Genomic DNA, 20,836 nt, shown 5'->3' with positions numbered 1-20,836 from the left:
CACAGTACATTATAATAAAATATTAAAATATAAATTATTGCACTTATTCTCTCTTATTTCACGACCGAAGGAGGATAGTAGAATGTAAGAAGAATATAAGGTAAGTAAACTGACATTTGTAAAAAATGTATAACCGGTCCAGGGTCCTAGAACCTTCTCTGAAAGACATCACAAGAAAGAGATGTAGGAAGAGGCTTACTGACATTTTTGAAAATTTGACAAGAATATTGTTAAATGGTGCTGAACTAGGTAGAATTGTACCAAATTTTTCACAAAAGGGGCTGAAAATGCCAGCGTGGTACCAACGGGCCGTTGAATGACAAAAAGGGCTGAATTTGGTACAATTGTACCAAGTGTGGCAACAGTGTACTGAGAGCATTAGGGAAGTTCCGCACCGTTTCCTAGCTATGGGACGCGTGGGAAACTTACTTTCTGGATGCGCCTCGTATATACGTACCTATATACTACATACCTGTCAGAATTCTTTTGAACTTGAGAATATCTTTTATATATTCTTTCGCTTTACACCTAGCTTCTGGTTTGGTATTTTCTGTAGAAGCAATTAACTTTATTATTATGGTCAACTCTATGTATATACAAAGCACTTTGTAGGTTCGAAAAATTACCAAAACTTTTCTGCAAAGTACAGTGTTTTCCACCATCTTGTTTCCGCAAGACGCTTCTGTTGACATTGATCTTTCAAATGTGCATTCGCAAATAATACTTACGCATAAATACTCTCAGTCATTCAGCATAATCAGTGGCGTATTTAGGGGGGGCTTCCTGGCTTAAGCCCCCCCCGAAATCTTACTTACTATAGTAAAGTATATGAAATATCTTTGCAGAATTTTCACATTTTCAGGCAAAGACCCCCCCGAAAGTTAGCAAAGCCCCTCCCGAAACAAAATCGTAAATACGCCACTGCGAGACAGAATCAATGCAACTTTTTGTCGATCGCATATGACAAGATTGAGTATATGAGCATAACAAGACACGTGTAACTGATCACAGCTGTTTTGAAATATTGTCCTTGCATATTACTTGCGCCATCGGTTGAATTTCCAGTACATTTCTTAATATCTAACGTAAGTTCAATTTCTGCAGAATTTCCAGCAATAATTCTTTCTTTAACAACAGTTTTAACAACATACCGTAAAACAACAGACCCCTGGCCTGTTGAGTAGTGTCTAGTAGAACAGAAAACATTCCAGCTTGAGAGACTTCTTTCGAAATATCTTCTCTGAGAAGTGTGTTGATAGCAAAATCTTTGAGTTTTACGTCCCACGATTATGCCGGTTAGGCTAAAGGAGATGATGATGATGAGTAATGAATGAAATGGGGAATAAAGAAAGTAGGAGGAAACGGGAGAACCCCGAGAAAACCCACGCACATGGTGTTTGTCCATCACAAAGTTCACTTGGCGGGGGCTGGGATCGAACCCGGGACCCCAAGCACCAGAGGTGAACGCTCTACCACTGCGCCACCGCATCAGCACCAACGGCAAAAGCATCAGCTTCTACTAAAATTGTTTTCTTTCCACGACGCCGCATTGATTTTCACAATTTAAAGTTTGGTTCTTATCAGTCCGTAATTGTCTTCTATATATTGCATCTTGGGGGCGATTCGTTAAGGGGGCGCACCGGGCGCCGCCCGGTAGCCCGATCCGCCCCTGAGTACGATCCCAGCTTCCACCAAGTGAACTTTATGGCCGCTGTAGCTCAGTGGTAGAACATTCGCCTCTGGTGCGTGAGGTGAATGGGTAAGATCCAAGCTCACACCAAGTGAACTTTAGGACCGCTGTGGCTCAGTGGTAGAGCGTTTACCTCTGGTGCGTGGGGTAAATGAGTACAATTCCAGGTCCCACCCAGTGGACTTTAGGGCCGCTGTGGCTTAGTGGTAGAACGTTGACCTCTGGTGCGTAGAGTGAATGGGTACGATCCAGCTCCCACCAAGTGGGCCTTAGGGCCGTTGTAGCTCAATGGTACAGCGTTCACCTCTGGTGCGTGGGGTCCGTCGTTCTATCTCGGCTTGCGCCAAGTGGACTTTCTGGTGGACAAACACCGTGTGACTAGGTTTTCTAGAGGTTTTCCCGTTTCCTTCTATTTTATTCAGTCCACTATTGCATTTATTTCTCATCATCACCGTCTCTTTTAGCCTAGCTGGCATAATCGTGGGACGTAAAACTTAAAGATTTCATTTCATTTCCAAGTGCGCTTTTTAGTGGACAAACATAGTGTTCATGTGTTTTCTTCAGGTTCTTCTGATTTCTCCCATTTTTTCATGTCATTATTATCGCCCATTTCCACAAAAATACATATTTTAATCCAAAAATAAATTGATAAGTTACTTGTAAAACATTTCTTAAATTTCAGTTGATAAGTTCATTCACTATTGATTAAAACGGAGATGTGAGTCAAGCCAACAGTTCACCCATCCGAGCCATCTCGAGCCGAGGGCTCACAAGAGCCGAACAGAAGTGACCTGACGGGTCACTCCAACCGAGCCGGTCGAGCTATCGGCTCAGTTGAGTCGAGCTGATGGACTCGTTTCAACGGAGCCATGGGTCACCTGAGTCGAGTCGGTGACTCATACCAAATAAGCCGCCTCGAGTCATCAGCTTATTTGATCTGATTCGATGGCTCGTCCTAACCGAGCCGGCTCAAGTCATCAGGTCATTTAAGCCGAGCGATGGCTCATCCTAAACGAGCCGGCTCGAGCTGTTAGCTCAGTTGAACCGCGCCGAGGTGGTTGACGTCACTACCCGGGTAGGCTTTTGCTTGTACTCAAAATTTCGACTGTACAGGTCTCAGCCTTGATGGTAGGTGCTACAATATATACTTATATTGATGCTCAGGACATTTGAGGCTGTCTCGTGATAAAAATCTGTCTCGTTATCGAGACGAGACAAGATGCGAGTAGTGTCCCTTACATTTCTCATGGCTTTCGCTTTTCAGTCTAATCAGGCCATGATTTCAAAACGAGTTAAAACGAGCTGAACGAGCGAGCCATTCATCAAAGACGACTCGACTCGAAACTCGACCTCAGAAACAGTGACTCGACTTGGAACTCGACTTGAGAAAATTACCTATGATTCGACTCGAAACTCGAGTCGAGTTTTCGCTCGACTCGAAACTCGAGTCGAGTTTTCGCTCGACTCGTGCCCATCCCTATTAGACAGGTGGTCAACTTACAGAAAATATGTGTGATTGGTGTATTTTTAGAATAGGATTTCTAGTGTTGCTTGACGTTAAATTTTTAATGAGCAATGGCACGAGAGCTACTTTTAAATAATATGTATAAAGTAATTATAACAATACACAATACTAGAAAAAAAATACTGCAGTAAGTTCAATGTTGCTTGACGTTAAATTTTTAATGAGCAATGGCACGAGAGCTACTTTTAAATAATATGTATAAAGTAATTATAACAATACACAGTACTAGAAAAAAAATACTGCAGTAAGTTCAATGTATGTGCATACCTTTCTCTTCCTGAAAACTAGTCTGGTATACTGAATTATTTGGTTTGAAAGCACATTAACCTTGAGAATTTTCCGGAATTACTAAAGTTCCCCACTGACCAAAGGAGTCGATATTGTTAATGGTTTTACCAAAACAGACAGGGTAAACAAACACGTTCAACCATTTCCTGAATTCTTGTAGGTGCTTTTTCTTATTCACAACTTCCTTCACTACTCCTTTATCAGGGTAGTGTTCTGACCGTTGATCTACAAGAACAAATCGTGGGAATCCATGCGTTTTTGTCTCGTCACAAATGCAGAACATATGCCTCTCATATGGGAATACGAAAGAGTTACGAAAAACAGGAATTTTAGGAATGATAAAAAAATGAATCAAAAGATTGTGGTTTTGACCAAAAGTAGTTTTTGGATCAGGAGCCACAAAATTTTTGAACGGCTCCTCAATCAAGATTTCTTATTTTCTACAGAATAAGCACATCATACTGAGTTAAGTGACAGTTTGGGGTTGACTACACTGTATGTAGTTCTAAGGCCTACAACAAAATTTTTGATCCATTAACAAAATAGTATTTGGCGTGGCCAAGATACGAAGGTAAATTTATCAACATCATCATAGGGTAAACTTTGCTTCAATGCGTCCAACTTCCAAGATACGCAGGTGGACCAACTTACAGTGTAACAAGTAGAGCAACCCACATTATGCTTTATTTTTTGTTTAATTATGCTTTATTTTTTCCAAATTATGCTTTATTATTAATTTCAATCATTGTTTTAAGTTAATCGTGTATAATGTATAATATTTACTATACATTAAATATTCTAAATATCTTGATCTATTTATTAATATTTTATGCAACCAGTTTCTTTCATATTTCATGAATTTACTACTTAATGCACTGTAAAGAGATATGTTTTACTCGAGTCAGTTTTTTTCATAACTTATGTGCACCTAAGAGTGCATATATACAAAACGAAAAGCAAAAGATGCCACCAAAAAGTACAGAAAGTGCTAAAGTTCAAGGGGTACACCGTCTCGATTCGGTTCAACTGAGTGAACAGCTCGAACCGGCTCGGTTGGGATAAGCCATCGGCTCGGCTCAATTTAGACGACGGCTTGAGCTGGTTCGGTTGGGATGAGCCATCGACTTAACTCAAGTGAGCCGATAACCCGAGCCAGCTCGGTTAGGATGAGCCACCGATTCAGCTTGACTCGGCTCAGGTGAGCCTTCGGTTCGAGAGGGCTCGGTTGAAACGAGTCCATGGGTTCGGCTCGACTCGGTTCAACTAAGCCAATGGCTTCAGTAGGCTCGGTTAGGATAAGCCATCAACTCGGTTCGGTTCCGCTCAGCTGAGCCACCGGCTCAAGGCGACTTGATTGGCATGACCCATCGGCTCGAATAAGCTATTGTCTCGACTCACTTCTCGGCAGGGACATGCACGAGTCGAGATTTAAGACTGTTTCGACTCGAAATTCGAAACGTACGGGTACGAGGTTATATAAGCGTTTTTTTAAAAAAATAATTTACACTTTACGTAGCAAATTGGGATACAAATTTCAATTTTTATCGCAATTTTAGGACATTTTATGCACTATAATGAATATTTATATATTCATAAAGGAAGTCCAATAAATGATAAAGTACTTCACAATTCCATTCATTATGAATGGAATTGTGAATTACTTTCGTATTTATTAATTTCTTCTATGAATATATTATTATTATTATTATTATTATTATTATTATTATTATTATTATTATTATTATTATTATTATTATCTCGACTACAATGATACAAAAAACAAGAATTCCGTCACTAGTAACTTAGAAGCGAAAATTACTTCTAATTGGAAATAATGGATCTATGCATTTAGTTCCGGGGAAAGTCTATAGGGGTACTTTAGAGTTTACTGGTTTTCTTTGCAATTCACGCTCAATGTTGGATAAGCATTATATTTTATTATATTATTTGTCAAGTTTAGTTAAATGAGAGTCTTACCAGAGCGGCAAATTGAACAATTAGGCTAAGAAAACTATGAGTGTACTATGAGGCATCAGTAAAATTGGGACAATAGAAAAGCATAAAAAAAAGAAGAAAAAGAAGGAATTAGTATTAGTATAAGTACTTCATATTCATGATCTGACCAAATGCCCAAAATGTCTAAACAATTTCCTGTTAATATCTTAAATACAATTTCCTTAATATCACACTCTAAAGGGGCCGGGGGGCTCATTATTTCCAACATAAACCTAACCCATTTCCTGATTAGGTTGGGAATTTAAGGTAACTAGAGGTTGGATTGGGTTTTATCGCCCAATACTCGATTGTGTTAGTAAAATTATGTTGGAAATAAAAATTGTGGGGGGGAGAAGGTCTCTAAATTCATGAAAATAGGTATGTCCGGTAATGATTCTCAATTTTATATGGTCGTGCGTATATATGTTCTAATATCTTCTTCTAGATGCTGTTTCACAAAATGCGTGAATTGCTCGACATCTCAGTTTCCGTATCCGCTTTTAAGAATACACTATATAGTTGGAAATGTACGAAGATTTTACGTTAGAATTCCTTAATTCCAAGACGGTAGAATGCGGCACTATAATCTCTGTACCAAAACTTCCGTCACTAACTATCAATTCTTCCGGAGGAGGAGGTAAACTCAATTCAGATACTGAATGTGCATCCTCATTTCTGTTCGACGTGGCGAACTTTTCTGGGGTCACTTCAGGTTCTTGATCTCTTTCTTCAGTCCTCTCGTTATATTTATTCTCAAAACTCTTCATCTGCAGTGGCGTATCGTCACCAATTTTTTTCATTAAACTTTTCATAACTCTATAGAGCAAAATTAGACTTACAATTGCAATAACGGTTTGCACAATGTCTAAAAAGTAGCTCAACTCTTGCAAGGAAAATTCCGTAGACGCACTACATTTTCTACAAAACCATATAAAATTGAAAATCCCATGTTCCCTTAGCAAATAAATAAGTAGAAGAGTGATGATGATATTCCAAATAATAATAATTCCTGGTATAAAATATTCATGCTTATAGATAGGCATCTTAATGGGCGTCTGGTCAATTATCGTAAATGCTGATATATTCATATGTCTGATCGAAGAACTCCAAACATCGTTAAGTAAAGATGAAACATTAAAAAATTCATTCCCTTTATACGTAGATCGTAATAACATCAGATCATTAGAGACTAGCTGGCTCGGAAAAAGATGTAAAAATACAGGTTCTGTAAGATCATTGTCGAGACACGGAAAATCCGATCTGACGAAAAGATTTCTCTCCACAATTAATTTAGTATTGCATGGTATTCGAATTTTAAGGGCTCCGTATAATCTGGCTTCTTCTGGAACTCGAACAGTAGACACATTTTCTCTAGTCTTCAAAGTTAGAAATTCTGGTGGGTGTGTTAAAACAAACTCATGCGATCCAATGTCTATAATCTGTGCCTCTTTCGAATCATAGCATGTATGGTCACAGTTGTGTAATATTTCCCTTACTGTACTGGCAACGAAAGCTGCGTGAGCACAATTTATTAAACGAGATCGTGTCACAGTGTGTGTAGGTATCTTACATAACTTTGATTGGCTATAATGACAAGCAAGAAGGCTTGTTCCTGTTATTGGTATAAGATCTTTTTTATCTTGAACTACCATAACTAAAGGCTGAATATCAACGGTACAAGTTTGGTTGTATACAGCAAACGGAAGTGGTTGCACATCATATAACTCAAACGAAGGCTGTATTTCAACGATCGGAATTTTCATCTGTAGGTAAATGTACGTGTCGGTGATAGAACAAGTCAAAACATTAATTGAATAATACATCTCCAATAATGACTTATCTATGGCTAACTTATATCCATTTTTCAAAATGATATTCTCAAATTCAGATAAATGTGCGTGCAACACTTTATAAGGAATTATATTAGGGTTCAGCCTAGCATCTGTACACATCTGAATTGTCAGATCATATTTAAAAATTTGTAGAAACTGTACAAACTGCGTTGAAATCGAATAAAACTCTTGGATGAACTAAATGACCTCTTTATGGACTCGATTTGCAAGCTTATTAAGATGATCTCCCAGATCATGTTCTTGATCCAATATTTTTGCCGAAAAGTTTCTAATTTTATGAAAATTATCCTGTATCTGATCTTGAAAACTTAAAAATTCTGAAGTTGTGTTCTGAATATATAAATTGTTTTTCAACAATTGTTTTTGTAAACCCAGTACTGTCTGTTCCAAATGAAATTCCTTCTTGTTTATCGAATCAATAGAAGAACTGTCAGCTACGTCACAACACCAATTCAATGCTTTCCCAATGAACCCTAGCAGTGCACGTGGAGATCTGGTTGATAATCGATGAAATCGTGGATTTGGAGGCTTTAAAAAGTAATCGCTAATGTGGACTTGCAGATCATGTAAGTCTTTTGCAGCTTCGCAGACATCTGGAGCTAGAGTGTCATTTTCGTTGCAAAGCAGAGATTCAAAAAGAGAAGAAACCTTAACATCATGCGGAAAGGAAAATGTCAAATTGAAAGATATCGGTAATGAGTGTTGGTATAAAATAACATTTGGGAGTTTACGGAAAAACAAACCAGATGTTATTTGGAACTCGGTGTTATTAGACGTCACATGTGGGAAAGAGAAAGATAGGATAATGCAGCTTAAAACAAAATAGGTTATCTGAAACACAAATTAAATATAATGAGAAATTTAGAATTTTCACATGTTCTATTGATTATTATCTCTGTTAGCCTAAGTATATATGTTCCTGTTAAATTGCGTTACTAATTTCAATGTTTCCTTTTTTTTAGGTAAGTGGAATGCCTACTAGTACATCTCAGTACTTCACCTAATTTTATTTTCAACAATGAAGGTAGAAAAGTAATAGCTGAAACTATTTTTGGGAGATGGTTTAATAATTCCTCTGGACCTGCATTTTAACAGAATAATGGACAGGATTTTTTTTGATGGTAAAAGGTTGTACTAACATACTGCAAATTAACATAGAAATAGCTCCCTGTTAGGCCAATAATAAACTAATCTAGGTTAAGTACACTGTATATATTTTATGCTCTTGTAAAGGACAAAAAACTTATTTCGGGAAATATTCGTGCATCACTTTTTCGTAAATAATTTGATTTTGTTTATCGAATTGAACAAAAATTAGTTTTTCAAAATAATCGAGATACTCCTCGAGATACTCCCGTACTACGTTCAAAGCAATTCTTGCAGCCTCCAATTTCGGGTAGTTAAATACTCCTGTAGCTATATTTGGAAAGGCAATGGTCGTTATGTCATTGTCCATAGCCAACTGTAGGGATTTCTCATAACACATCTTTAGGCGCTTAGCATTTTTATCATCGGGTGCAGATACATGTATAACATAATCTACAGGTAGATTATATCCTGAGGTTAATACGGCGTTACCTGGGTTCAAGTGACCAATTTTCTTGCACTCCTGCCTCATTTCACTTCCCGCCAAAGACTGTACCATCAAGTCTACACCTCCTCTTGGTTGCAATTGGGTGTTGGATGAATTTACGATCGCTTGTCCTGCCAGTGACGTAATAGAACCATAATACAAAGCAACTTTCCGGTTAATTTCCTCGTTAACGGCAAACTTCAGTTTTTCTACATCAGCCACCGATTTAGTATCGGGTCCGGCCTGTTCCCACGACGGAATTTCGGACATCAATTTCACATCTCGAATGAACAATGAATCCGCTTCCCCCGTGCTTTCCTCTTCCTGATACTCCATCAAAAAAGAAGTGGACTCCTCCTGCTGCTGAAAATCCTTTTCCTGGACTCCTTCACCCAATATTTGTGCGTCCTGATTCTCTAACTTTTGCAAGTCCTTAGACATTCCCTTCTCAAGTGGATAATACTTCTTAAGCCGGTCTATAGAAAATGAGTCTATCTTAATCTGTCCTCTAGGTGTTCGAAACTTAACATAATAGCTGTTGTCATGTTTTTTGGACACAATTTGACCAGGTCCAAAATACTTTCCCGAAAAGGCAGCACATTGTCCTCGTTTTCTAGACAGGTCAAAAATCCAAACCGCTTCACCCTGCTTGAATTCTTGTTGTATCCGCCTCTTGTCGTAAGACTTCTTGGACGTCAGGTGTCGGTTGTACAAATTTTCTTGGGCTTTTTCGCGTATATACTTCAGTCGTTCCAATCTGTCTTGGTTTTCCGAAAATTGACATTCCGTATTCAACATGGCGGAATGCAACAACCGAGGAGAAAAGCCGTGGAGGAGTTCGAAAGGAGAATATTTCATGCTCAAATTGCACGTGACGTTATAGGCAAAGGTCACTTCTGGTAAAAGTTCAATACAACGTGATTGGTCAGTTTTGTATCTTCAATTGCTGTTCTATATTTCTCACAGCTATTTCTACGCTCCCAATAGAAAAATGCCCTTGAAGTCAGCGAAATGTATTTGAGTCCCCAGTATTTTACATAACTCCTTAAATAATTGACTGGTAAATGCAACACCTCTATCACAACAGATTTGAGTTGGTATCCCATACTTCAATATGACATTGTCATATATGAAAGCACTAACAGAAGCTGCAGAAGCATCTGGTAGAGAACCAGTAATACAAAAACGAGTTCCTTCATCTATGACTATAATTAGAAATTTGTGGCGTAAGATATTATTACTAGGGTATGTCCCACCGAGATCCACATAAATTCTAAAGAAAGGATGGACGCTAGGATGTGTCTGAAGACTACCGAACTGTTTTCCACTCCTCTTTTTTAGTAATTGACAAGTCACACAAGATTGGCACTTATCATACACAAATTTTTTCATATTAGGGAAATAGACAGACTTTACAAAAAGGTTGTGTTTTCGAAAATCCACCATGGCACGCACCCAGTTTCCCACAATGCAGTTTCTCAAATACAATGTCTCGCAATGTCGATGGTACTGCTAACAAATAGACTTTACCAAATGGTGTCTTATTCACTTTGTATGCTACATTATTCTTCAAAACAAAATACGATGCCTGTCTTTCATAGGCTGGATCCTTTTCTGCTTGATCCTCCAAGTGATCAATAATTTTCTTCAGTACTGCATCTTCTCGCTGTTCTTTTGTGATATCAATGAGGTCCATGTCTTCGATTAGGAAAATTCTCGGGTCAGAGGCACTCTCTTCTTCATCTTCCTTGTCGCGACTATGTTTAACAAAGCGACTCAAACTGTCGGCTTCTATGTTGTCGGTACCTTTCACGTGGGCGATGGTAAAATCGTAACAATCAATCTCAGACATCCAGCGTGCTAATTTACCTGTCAGGTTCTTACTGTGGCGAAGGAACGTAATAGCTTTGGAGTCCGTATGAAGATAGAAATGTCGACCCACCACGAAATATCTGAAAGATCGCAGGGCATACAGCAGAGCCAAGAGTTCCAAATGGTACACGGACAAATTTTTTTCTGAAGGTCCAACTGCTCGACTGGCATATGCGATCGGCACTAATTCAGCTTCAGGATCGTCTGAAATAGGTTGTTTTGCTACAGCTGCGAGGCCCTTCTTGCACGCATCAGTGTAGATATGTAGATCCCTCTCAGGTTTGTATGCCATCAATGTTGGGGCTTCCAAAATTGCTTTTTTCAGAGCTTCAAAAGATTCTTGTTGCTGGGTTCCCCACTTAAAATCTTGGTCTCTTCGAAGCAGAGTTTGAAGAGGATAAGCGATTTCCGAGAAATCCTTAACATATCTTCGCAAAAAGGAGCACACCCCTAAAAAACTTTTTAAATTCTTCTTCGTGCGTGGACGTTGGAAATTCTGAATCGTGGCTAACATTCGATCCGAAACTTGCACTCCAAATTTTGATAAACGATGTCCCAACACTATCAAAGAATAATGTGCGATCTTTGTCTTCTCGGGAGACAATTTTAGTCCCCGTTCTCTAAGTTTTTCAAAAAGGACCTTGCACCAATGCACCATCTCGTCTACAGATGACGCGATAATGTAGAAGTCGTCCACATAATTCATAATATTTGTACTTGGAATGCCTGCTAACGTCAATTTGACCAGTCTATTAAGCGCTGCTGCGGAAGAAATGTGTCTCGTAGGTAGGACACAATATTGATAACTTGACATGCCTGGTATCGAGAAGCCTGTACACTCTTTCGACTCCTCTGTAATCGGAATTTGGAAGAACCCTTTGGTCAAATCGCTCAAGGTATAAAGGAGATGTCCTGCCATACGATTGATTATGTCATCCACCGACGGTGTCGCAAAGTTCGAAGGATGGGATTGCTGATTTAGACCCCTCAGATCACTTACGAATCGGAACTGATTATTACGCTTCCTAATCAGCAAGACGGGGTGGTTCCAGGGCGAGATTTTTTCCCTCAGAATTCCTTGACGAAGCATCGTGTCTAACTGCTGCTTGAGTATTCCACGGAGATGATAAGGCACTGAGTAGGGCGTCTTATTCACGGGTGTGGGATCGGATAGACGAATTTCATGAAGGTAGTCTCGTGCGAGTCCTATGTCCTCCTCAGACCAACTCCAAACATCAGGAAATTCTCGTATGAGACTGTAGAATCTTTCTTTGTCTTCTGGAGATAGCTCGGGGTTGACGTCGACACGACTAGGATCACAAAGTCGCCTGGAAAGCTCCATCTTCTCCGGGGACGGTAGGCTTTCTTCTACCGACGAAAAACTCCTCTCCTCAGGCTCTTCTGGGACCTCCTCAAAATCTTCAGCATCCCCAAGATGTGTACCTTGTCGCAGTTTGATCTCCTTAATGGTGGGATTCGTAACATACACCACGGGGCATCCTCCATTCACTATCGCACATGGAATAAAAATGTCCAGTATTTCTTCTATCCGGCGAGAGGGCGACAATAATAACTTCTTCCCCGAAATATCCCAACAACTGCGTAGTTTCACCAGAGTATGCGAGCGAGGTGGTAAAATCGTGTTTTCCAATACTCTAAAAATAGCCCGAGATCCCTGCGCAAGCCTGGATGTTAAGACCTTTGACAAATTGACTTCTAAATTCCTCGGAGGTAACGTTTTCGAAGGAGGGCGACCGAATCGGAAGAGAGTTAAATTTTGCTTATTGTAATCTAAAACAGCCCTGTGCTTTTCCAAAAAATCGGCGCCAATCAAAGGCCCATAATCAAAATTTGGAATAACTCTGAATACATGAGTAAACCATTTTTTACCAATCCTAAATTTTAATAAAGCTATCTCAGAGACTTGTATAGACTTCCCTGTTACTCCCCGAAGTCTAGTATTAATACGGAAACGTTTAGCATTTTCCGGGACCAAATTTTCCCCCAGACAACTGATCTGGCTGCCGCTGTCAATCATCAGTTCTACGTCTTTCCCGTCCATAAAAGCTGACACATGAGGCAATTCGTTAAAGGACACTATAGGGACTATAACGCAACCTTGAGTAGATTCGTCCCGATCATCTACTCTGCGTGTTTAAAGCAGGCATACGACAATATCTTGCAATATGATTGGGTAATTTGCATTTGTAACAAATAATTTGGCCTCTATCCGGGATCGAACCCTGACCTGGCGAAGAATTACTATTACTTGAGGACGCAAAATCACTGCCACTTTTTATTAGTATTAGCATTATTATTCTGACTTCTATTGTTTTGATTACCGTTCCGTTTTCCTTGGTAATCCTGACCTACATTTTTCGGCTGATTAAACTGCTTTTTCCTATATTGAAAATCATCGCTTCTTTCACAATTTGTTGAAGGAGCTAAGGCTGAAATCTGCAGCGTCAACTTTGACAGTTGTTGCTGTATGTCAGTCAACGGGTCGATTACCGATTGGTTCTGTTGAGTCTGCTGGTTTTGCAAGTATGCTGACTGTGTATTATACGGTTGAGCAGTAATCGGACTTTGAACCCTTACTTCAGCATTATTCTGAGTATGAGCATCTATGCTAGCCGGAGAAAATAAAGACGACTGCAAAACAGCAGAATTCTTTTTCAAGAATTTCTCTAATTCCTTACGCTTCAATAACAATTTAGTCCTTTCCTCGATAATTAGGTCGTTCAGAAGGTCACTGACCGTGTTGTACTCCTTTCGTACTACAACTTTAAAGTAATCGGGTAAAAGTTCCTCCACAATGAATTGTAATTGTTTCTTTTCATCGGCAGTCGGGTCTGCGCGTAAAATCAAATCCTGCTTCGCATAAACATACTCTAGAACGGATTCTGATTCATTCTGTTCACGGGCTCGCATCTGAGCTTCAGATAATTGTGGCACCAAATTGTCCTTAAAAGCGTTTATAAAAGCTTGCTTGAACTGGTCGTAAGTCATTTGAGCAAATTCTGGTTTTCTTTCTATGCCAGCAAACCAGTTTTCAGCGGGGCCACGGAGTAGGCTCCCTAGCACCAATTTTCGTCTCATACCATCCCACGAATTAATGCTAGCGATGGTCTCATATCGTCTGATGTACGTGTTTACATCGTCACCCAACCGGGCATAAAAAGGCTCCGGTTTCACAATCGTGCCGTGCATGGACGGAGGTGGATCGTTTCCTCCTGTTGCCATACTGCTAGAACTAGAACCACGAACAGTTACGTCTAAAGAATCAAGAGAAATATCCGAAAATGATTCCGAAAATTCTAGCTTCTTTTTAAGTTGCTCTAAATAATTACGTGTGAATTTAGTCGATTTAGGAGAGGAACAGGCCGCGGGATCGAAATAGACAGTATCACTTAAGTTAAAAATATCCTCTAAAGGTATCAAAAATTCGTCCGCTAATCTTCGCAACATATAACACAAGTAATAAAACTATTGGGCACAAGTCAAGACCTTAAATATGCTATACCTACACTAAAAACTAAATACAACACATAAAACATACACAAGAGGTATTGGGGCTCCACCACTCTCCGAAAAGGAGAGAAAAAGAAAGGTAATTATAGAATAGCATAAGGAAGATTGCTCAAAAATTAAAAAAACAAGAGAAGAAAACTAATTTCATAGAGGGTTGGTGGCGGGGAAGTTGGAGGTGATTCTAAAAAGCCTTAAAAAGAAGAGAAAAAAGTTTAGAGGTTTGAAAGAAAACTAGCATTGATCACCATCTTAAGCTGATGAGAGAAAAAAGATCAGCATCTCCATCATCTTACGCTTGTGCATTCGGTAGGAATGCTTTCGTCGTCGTTTTGAAGAAAGAAAAGAAACTATAATCGTTAACTTGGGAAATATAGCTCACTGGTAGAATTGAGAGGTAACTGAGAAGACGACGAGCGTTTTTAGTTTATACGGCATGTGGGTAGAAATAAATAAATAAATAAGAACAAATATTTAGAAAAAAAGAGAGAGTCGAGAGTTTGTTTAGGAAGAAAGAAAAGGAAGGTTGTTTGGGCGTTTAGGACCTTGGATGTGTATTCGGTACCTCAGTTCCTGGACGTCGACTGGTGGTCTCCATGTCTCGGCTTCTGTGTCGAATTGGCGTGGAATTCGGTATAGATCTCTCCTGCCGTTGCTCACACTCGCTCCTCGTGAACTTTACCGCTCCTCGTGTATTTCACCGCTTCTCGAGTGCTACTCTCCTCTTCCGGGTCCTGGGACGTTTTTATATGAACCAAAGTAGGAAGATGGCCGACGAAATTACGGAAAAACATCCAAAGTACGCACGTGTAGGATTCAGGAAAGTGCAAGGTAAATGGAATTCTCGACTTATTTAATAATTTGTCAACAGTTACAGAACACTTTGGTTACATCAGATTATATAAGTTACATAAATTTACCAAGAATGAAGAATGAGGAATCGTCTACTAAAGAGAATTTTGAAATGTTTGCTGACTGTCTTATTATTCCAAGTTGCGTCTGTCTCTCATCATGCACAGAAAATAAAGAAAGAAAAAAGTAAAAAAAAATATAAAAAATAAAATCGTTTTTGAATCTTGATTTGTTTATATACTGAATATTAATAATATGAGGGAAATCCAATATCTCTACAGTATGCCTGTTCTTTCTTCAAACATATACACATAAAGAGAGAGCTCATTTGGTCAGGATATTTTTTGTTAGCTTAGTGGCATCTCGCAAGGAGAAATCTTGGAAATACAGTATGTTGGTTTTTACAAGGGACGTAAATGGACATCCGTTATATCAGTACTTCAAATGAAAAGCAAAAAGAAAAGAGCAGGATTGCCACATTTGAGACTTACGAAGATGCCAAACATGGACCTACCTGAATTATGCTAGATTTTTGTAAATTATGCCAGATTTTTAAATTGTCTTCATAAACGAATTTTAAGTACACGCCCTACTTATCTTCATTATTTTAATGAAGTGTTTTAACTGTATTCATGTTCAAAGCTAATATGACGCTGTCAGAATTCCTTTCTCAAAAAAACTTGCCTTATGAACAGCCTGGGTGCAAACTTCAAAGTTTTCATGCCGAAAGATTATAGAGACCTAGTGAACAATATAAAAAAAGAATTAGGAATCGAATTTTAAAAAAAATATCCTCAGTTTAGTATTCACAGAGAATATTTTTACAAAATTTAAATTAGATGGGTGAATCAGTAGACTTTTAATACATTCACATTGTATCCACTGAGTTACGAAATAGTGTACCTCCAGACGCACTTAATTTCTCAACCATTCTCAGATTAATCGAACAGTTTAATACATTTGAATGTGACTTAAATTTCTATTCGTGCCTATTCTTCTCAAACACGGAGATTATGAAAGAACGAATGTACTGTACAAAATAGAATAAAAGTATCTCATTCGGATTTCTATCATTCCGCAATCCAACCCAAGACTGAACTCCAAGAGATGGGCTTTCTGATTATAAACAAGATGATGTGCCTACCTGAGATTTTACATCGTAAAGATTATATTAGTGAAAATTATGCAAATGCAATTTTACAATTAAATAGATGTTACTAAATATTGAGCTTCCCCGTGGCTATGTGGTTAGCGTACGCATCTTCGGCGAGGGAGTCCGTGATTTGATTCACGGTAGGAGCTCATGTGGTTCAAATCCCACGTTAAACTGTAGGTTCTCGTCTCATACAGCTTTGCTCCTGAAAGAGACACCAAACTATAATATAATTTAATATTACTAAATATTTTTAATGGCATAATTCACAAGCATTTAGTATCTAGCATCTTGGCCAAATCTAGCATAATTTCATTCTCCCCTCTGGAGAACAGAAAAAGAACGAAGATTTAGATAGTACAACGACCGTCGGGAATTATCCCTTTTAGTTGAAGCGATTGTAGGAGTAATGAAACCAATCAGTATTTCCGCTGTTGTATTGTTGAATTCACAGAAATGTTTAAAAATATAAGCAAAATGTGATTCTATAAAAGAGTATTTACTTACCCATAGTTTTATTACTGTCAACTGTAGAGATGCAAAAAAGCCGGCTTTTTTGAATCGATGGTTTTTTTCACATAAAAAGCCGGCTTTTTTGGAAAAAAAAACGAGAATTTTGGAAATTTTGGCTTTTTTCATTTTCATGATTTTTCTATCTAAATAGCTTTGTTATAGTATATTCTATACTTAGATAAGAATTCCATGACCTAAATGCCATATTTCGCTCTAAATTCACCATCAAGATGGATGGAGCACATGTTTTACGAATTAAAGCTAACATGAAGAATGTAGTATTTGAGGGCAATTTTAGAGGCTATTTAACTTTATTTTAACTTTTGAGTTATCGATATTTTTTCTTCTCGATATCATTTCAGTTTGTCGTCTGTTTCATTTCTAAGAGCTTAGTACTCTAGCTTCTAACGCAGAAGTTAAACTTACGTTTTTCTATATATCCGTCAAAGCGTACGTTTTTCAATATATCCGTCTAACCGTACTTCCACATTTCTGTTATACTGTAGCTGTGCAACGATTTAGCAATAATTTTCCGGATACAACCTTGAATACTAATTTATACAAATAATCAGTAGCGGATTTAGAAACGTACTTTGGGACGGGTTTCTCTGATTGTTTCATTTTCTAAAATCTCCTAATTTTATCTGGGAGGAGCTTGGATTGTTTCATTTTCTAAAATCTCCTAATTTTATTTGGGAGGAGCTTGAAGTTTATGAGTACAGGCATAACTAATACTGTATTTCGTTTCGTTTATATATTTAGCGATAATCTTCCGGATACAACCTTGAAGATCATTTTATACTGAGAATCAGTGGCGGATTTAGAAAAGTATTTTGGGAGGGTTTGTTTCTTACTAATGTTTAGTTTTTCTAAACATTCGTAATTTTTATTTGACGGCAGCTTAAAGTTTATGAGTAAAGGCATAACTAATAGATATTTCGTTTGTTTTAGACATTCCGTAATTTTGGGGAACAGGCTTCAGTCCGAAAGACCGCCCCCCCTAACCCTCGCAAAACCGTCACTGCTGGTAATTAGTAATAATAACGATTTAAAAACAATAAGAAATGAAGTCAGCCAACTCACAGTACACGCACTATTTCTACTTCATAGATGGAATGAAGAAAAGTTTTGTCAGAATGGTCGAATGCTGAGTTGAATTCCGGACTTCTCGATAGAAGCGCAAAAGCTCCAGTCAATCATGTTCGTTGTGCAGTTGTATTTATCTTAACTTAAATATATTCTGTAGTCCTTTTTTTGTGTGTGTTGGTGGGGTGGGGAGAGTTCCATAATGATATGAAGGGTGTGAGCCAAGAACATGGTAACTAACAAATTTTCAATTGCTAAGTTACGCAGCATCAGATAGGCAGCAACGCATACCGCTTCGTTTAATCCCTCATGTATAGACTTATGTGAAAAATCAGCTTTCCGACTTTCAAAATGGATTGTGCAGCAGAAAATTTCTAATTTCTTAAAATAGTAAAATTATGGGTTACCATGTTCTTATCTCACACCCTTTATGTTCAATCCCTCTTGTTAAAAATACAGAAAACTTGAGGACTGAATAAACCGTGATGGTGCTTATATAAAACTGTAGAATTTCAAGAATATACAAAACCAAAAGCTCTAGGTGTGCAGCCTTTAAGTGTATCATATAAATCTAAGTATTTTTCTTGTTTTATTTTAATTTTATTTTGTTCCAAAAAGAGGGTATGAAATATTTTGAAGTAAAATACTACATAGAATTTTGCTACTTATTTGAGTATTTTTTTAAAGAAGTATTTACTTTTAGGGTTGGCTGGTTTACACCAGCTGTTTTTCTTCTTTTTTTAAAAATAAACAACTGGTTTAAGGTTATTCAATACTTCTAAGTAGTTTCAAGCTGAGCCATCAGATGGCGCAACCCTCGGCCAATAGAAGTATATTAGGAAATAAAAAAAAGATTGAAACACAATAACTACATTATTTAAAGTAATAATAAAACCAAACTAAGAACATTATCGTAGCTCAACATTATCTAGTGCATTATTTCCATTGTTACAACCATTCATTTTTGAAAACGCTGGACACGATATCTCAGTAATTCACCAATGGATGTCAAATCACGCAGACGTATGTACTAATACATATTTAGTGCATTATCCGTGCAGAATTTTGATCTTTCTAATTATTTCCATTGTTGTGAGCACTCCATTGTTGAAAACGCTGAACACGATATCACAGTCAGTCATTCACCAATGAATCTCAAATCACTTGTAAAATATCGTAAAGTAGAAATACTAGCTAGAATAAGAGAAGTCATCATTTCTAAACACTGATGTCAGGGCCGGCCTTAAGCCGATTGGACCGATTGCTCCCAATCGGGCCCCGCGCCTAAGGGGGCCTCGCACTAGTGCCGTTTACTCTACTCTCCAGTCTAATGTATTCTCCATTGCCGTTTTAAGAGCATATTAGGTCCCAGAACAAACACGTGTGTTGTGGTCCTTGTTATGACTAAATCTTGCTCCTAATACATGTAATTAATACATGCCTTACTGTTCGCGGAGTCCCCAGTCCTTGCGGGGCCCCCGGCCAAGTGACTATGGTACAGTTAAGATGGCTCAGCTACTCTCGTTTGTCAAGTACACACAACATATTGCAATACAGGTACATACATGGACTCCACAAGGGAGGGTATGGCCTGTCCTTGACAATTAAATGAATAGTTTGTATTAAGTTTCCGGACATAAGCAAATATTTTCTGAATTTAATGATGTTGTAGTTTCTTTATTTTTTTACTTTGCAACTTCTGTTGTAAAAATAGATATTATGTCCAGGGAGTATTCTGCACACCCCTAACACTTCCCCAAATTTCCTTACATACATCCCTGGGCGTAAAAATATGGTTTTCTTTGAGTCTGTGTAAAAATGTATATCATTATTCTGGGTGCACACCCTCTTTTATTTTGAACACCCCACTACGTAAACGTTCATGGCGTTCTTACTGATTCTGTCATGTGATACTACCGTGAATACAGAGATGGTATCAAACAAATCAGCGTCAGTGCGATTTCTTTGCATATTCTTTCTCTAATTATAGCTATATTAAAAATACAAAAGCAGAGAACGAACTTTGCCTTCTCCTGCGAAAAATCCTGTGGATTTTTTTTTAAAATCAAGTCAAAAAAATCGAATGTACTGTATAATATTGCGTACGATTAGATGGTTGCTTATGAAGGTTTGTCTTCTAACTCGAATAATCCAATAGAAAGTATGTCATCCATCTTTCATGAGTTCCTAAAGGTTTATGATCGTCTCATCGCAATTTCATTTTTATCTGCAGTCGATAACGATTTCAATCTGATTATACCTTTCATAAGTACCTACCTACGATGTTCTCACTAGCGTACATTAGGTTTTCCTAACTTGAATTCTTTTCAAAAACATAGAGCTGTTAAAAAATCTTTGAACCAACGAATTCTTATCAATGTGCATTTCATTGTGTCTTATAAATATAAACTTACGGTAGACTTCACCATTGTATTTCTCGTAAAATTCTAACTCAATTTGATATATTACATGACTCCCTTTCTGATTAAGAGAGTCGAACGAGATACAAGATGGCTGACGTGAAAATGGCGACCATGATAAGCATACCCTCAAACAGAGGGTCTACTTCCTCCCGGTGTCAGTTAATGTATTTTTGTTTTTCATCCCTTTACCCGTTTTACAAATAAAATGACATTTTCAAACTTGAAACACATTGTTATCGCTTATTCTGATCAATCAGGTTTTTGGCCACTGAGGAACGCCATGGGGAAACTAAAACGTAATTTTAGAGCTTCTTTTAACAACTTTAAAATTTTACGGGGGGTCCGGGGACCTCAGTGTTTGGTAATGTGGGGACTGAAAACGTAATTTTAGGGCCATCTACATGCCATCGGATACACAGCTTTCATATTCATCCACAAAAACAAAACCATTCAAGAATTTTCTCTTTGGACAAAGTAGCTTGAGG

The sequence above is a fragment of the Thermobia domestica genome, chromosome 15 (genome assembly GCF_964235325.1).
Source record: "Thermobia domestica chromosome 15, izTheDome1.hap1.1, whole genome shotgun sequence".
NCBI lineage: Eukaryota > Metazoa > Arthropoda > Insecta > Zygentoma > Lepismatidae > Thermobia > Thermobia domestica.
This window is presented reverse-complemented; position numbering follows the sequence as displayed.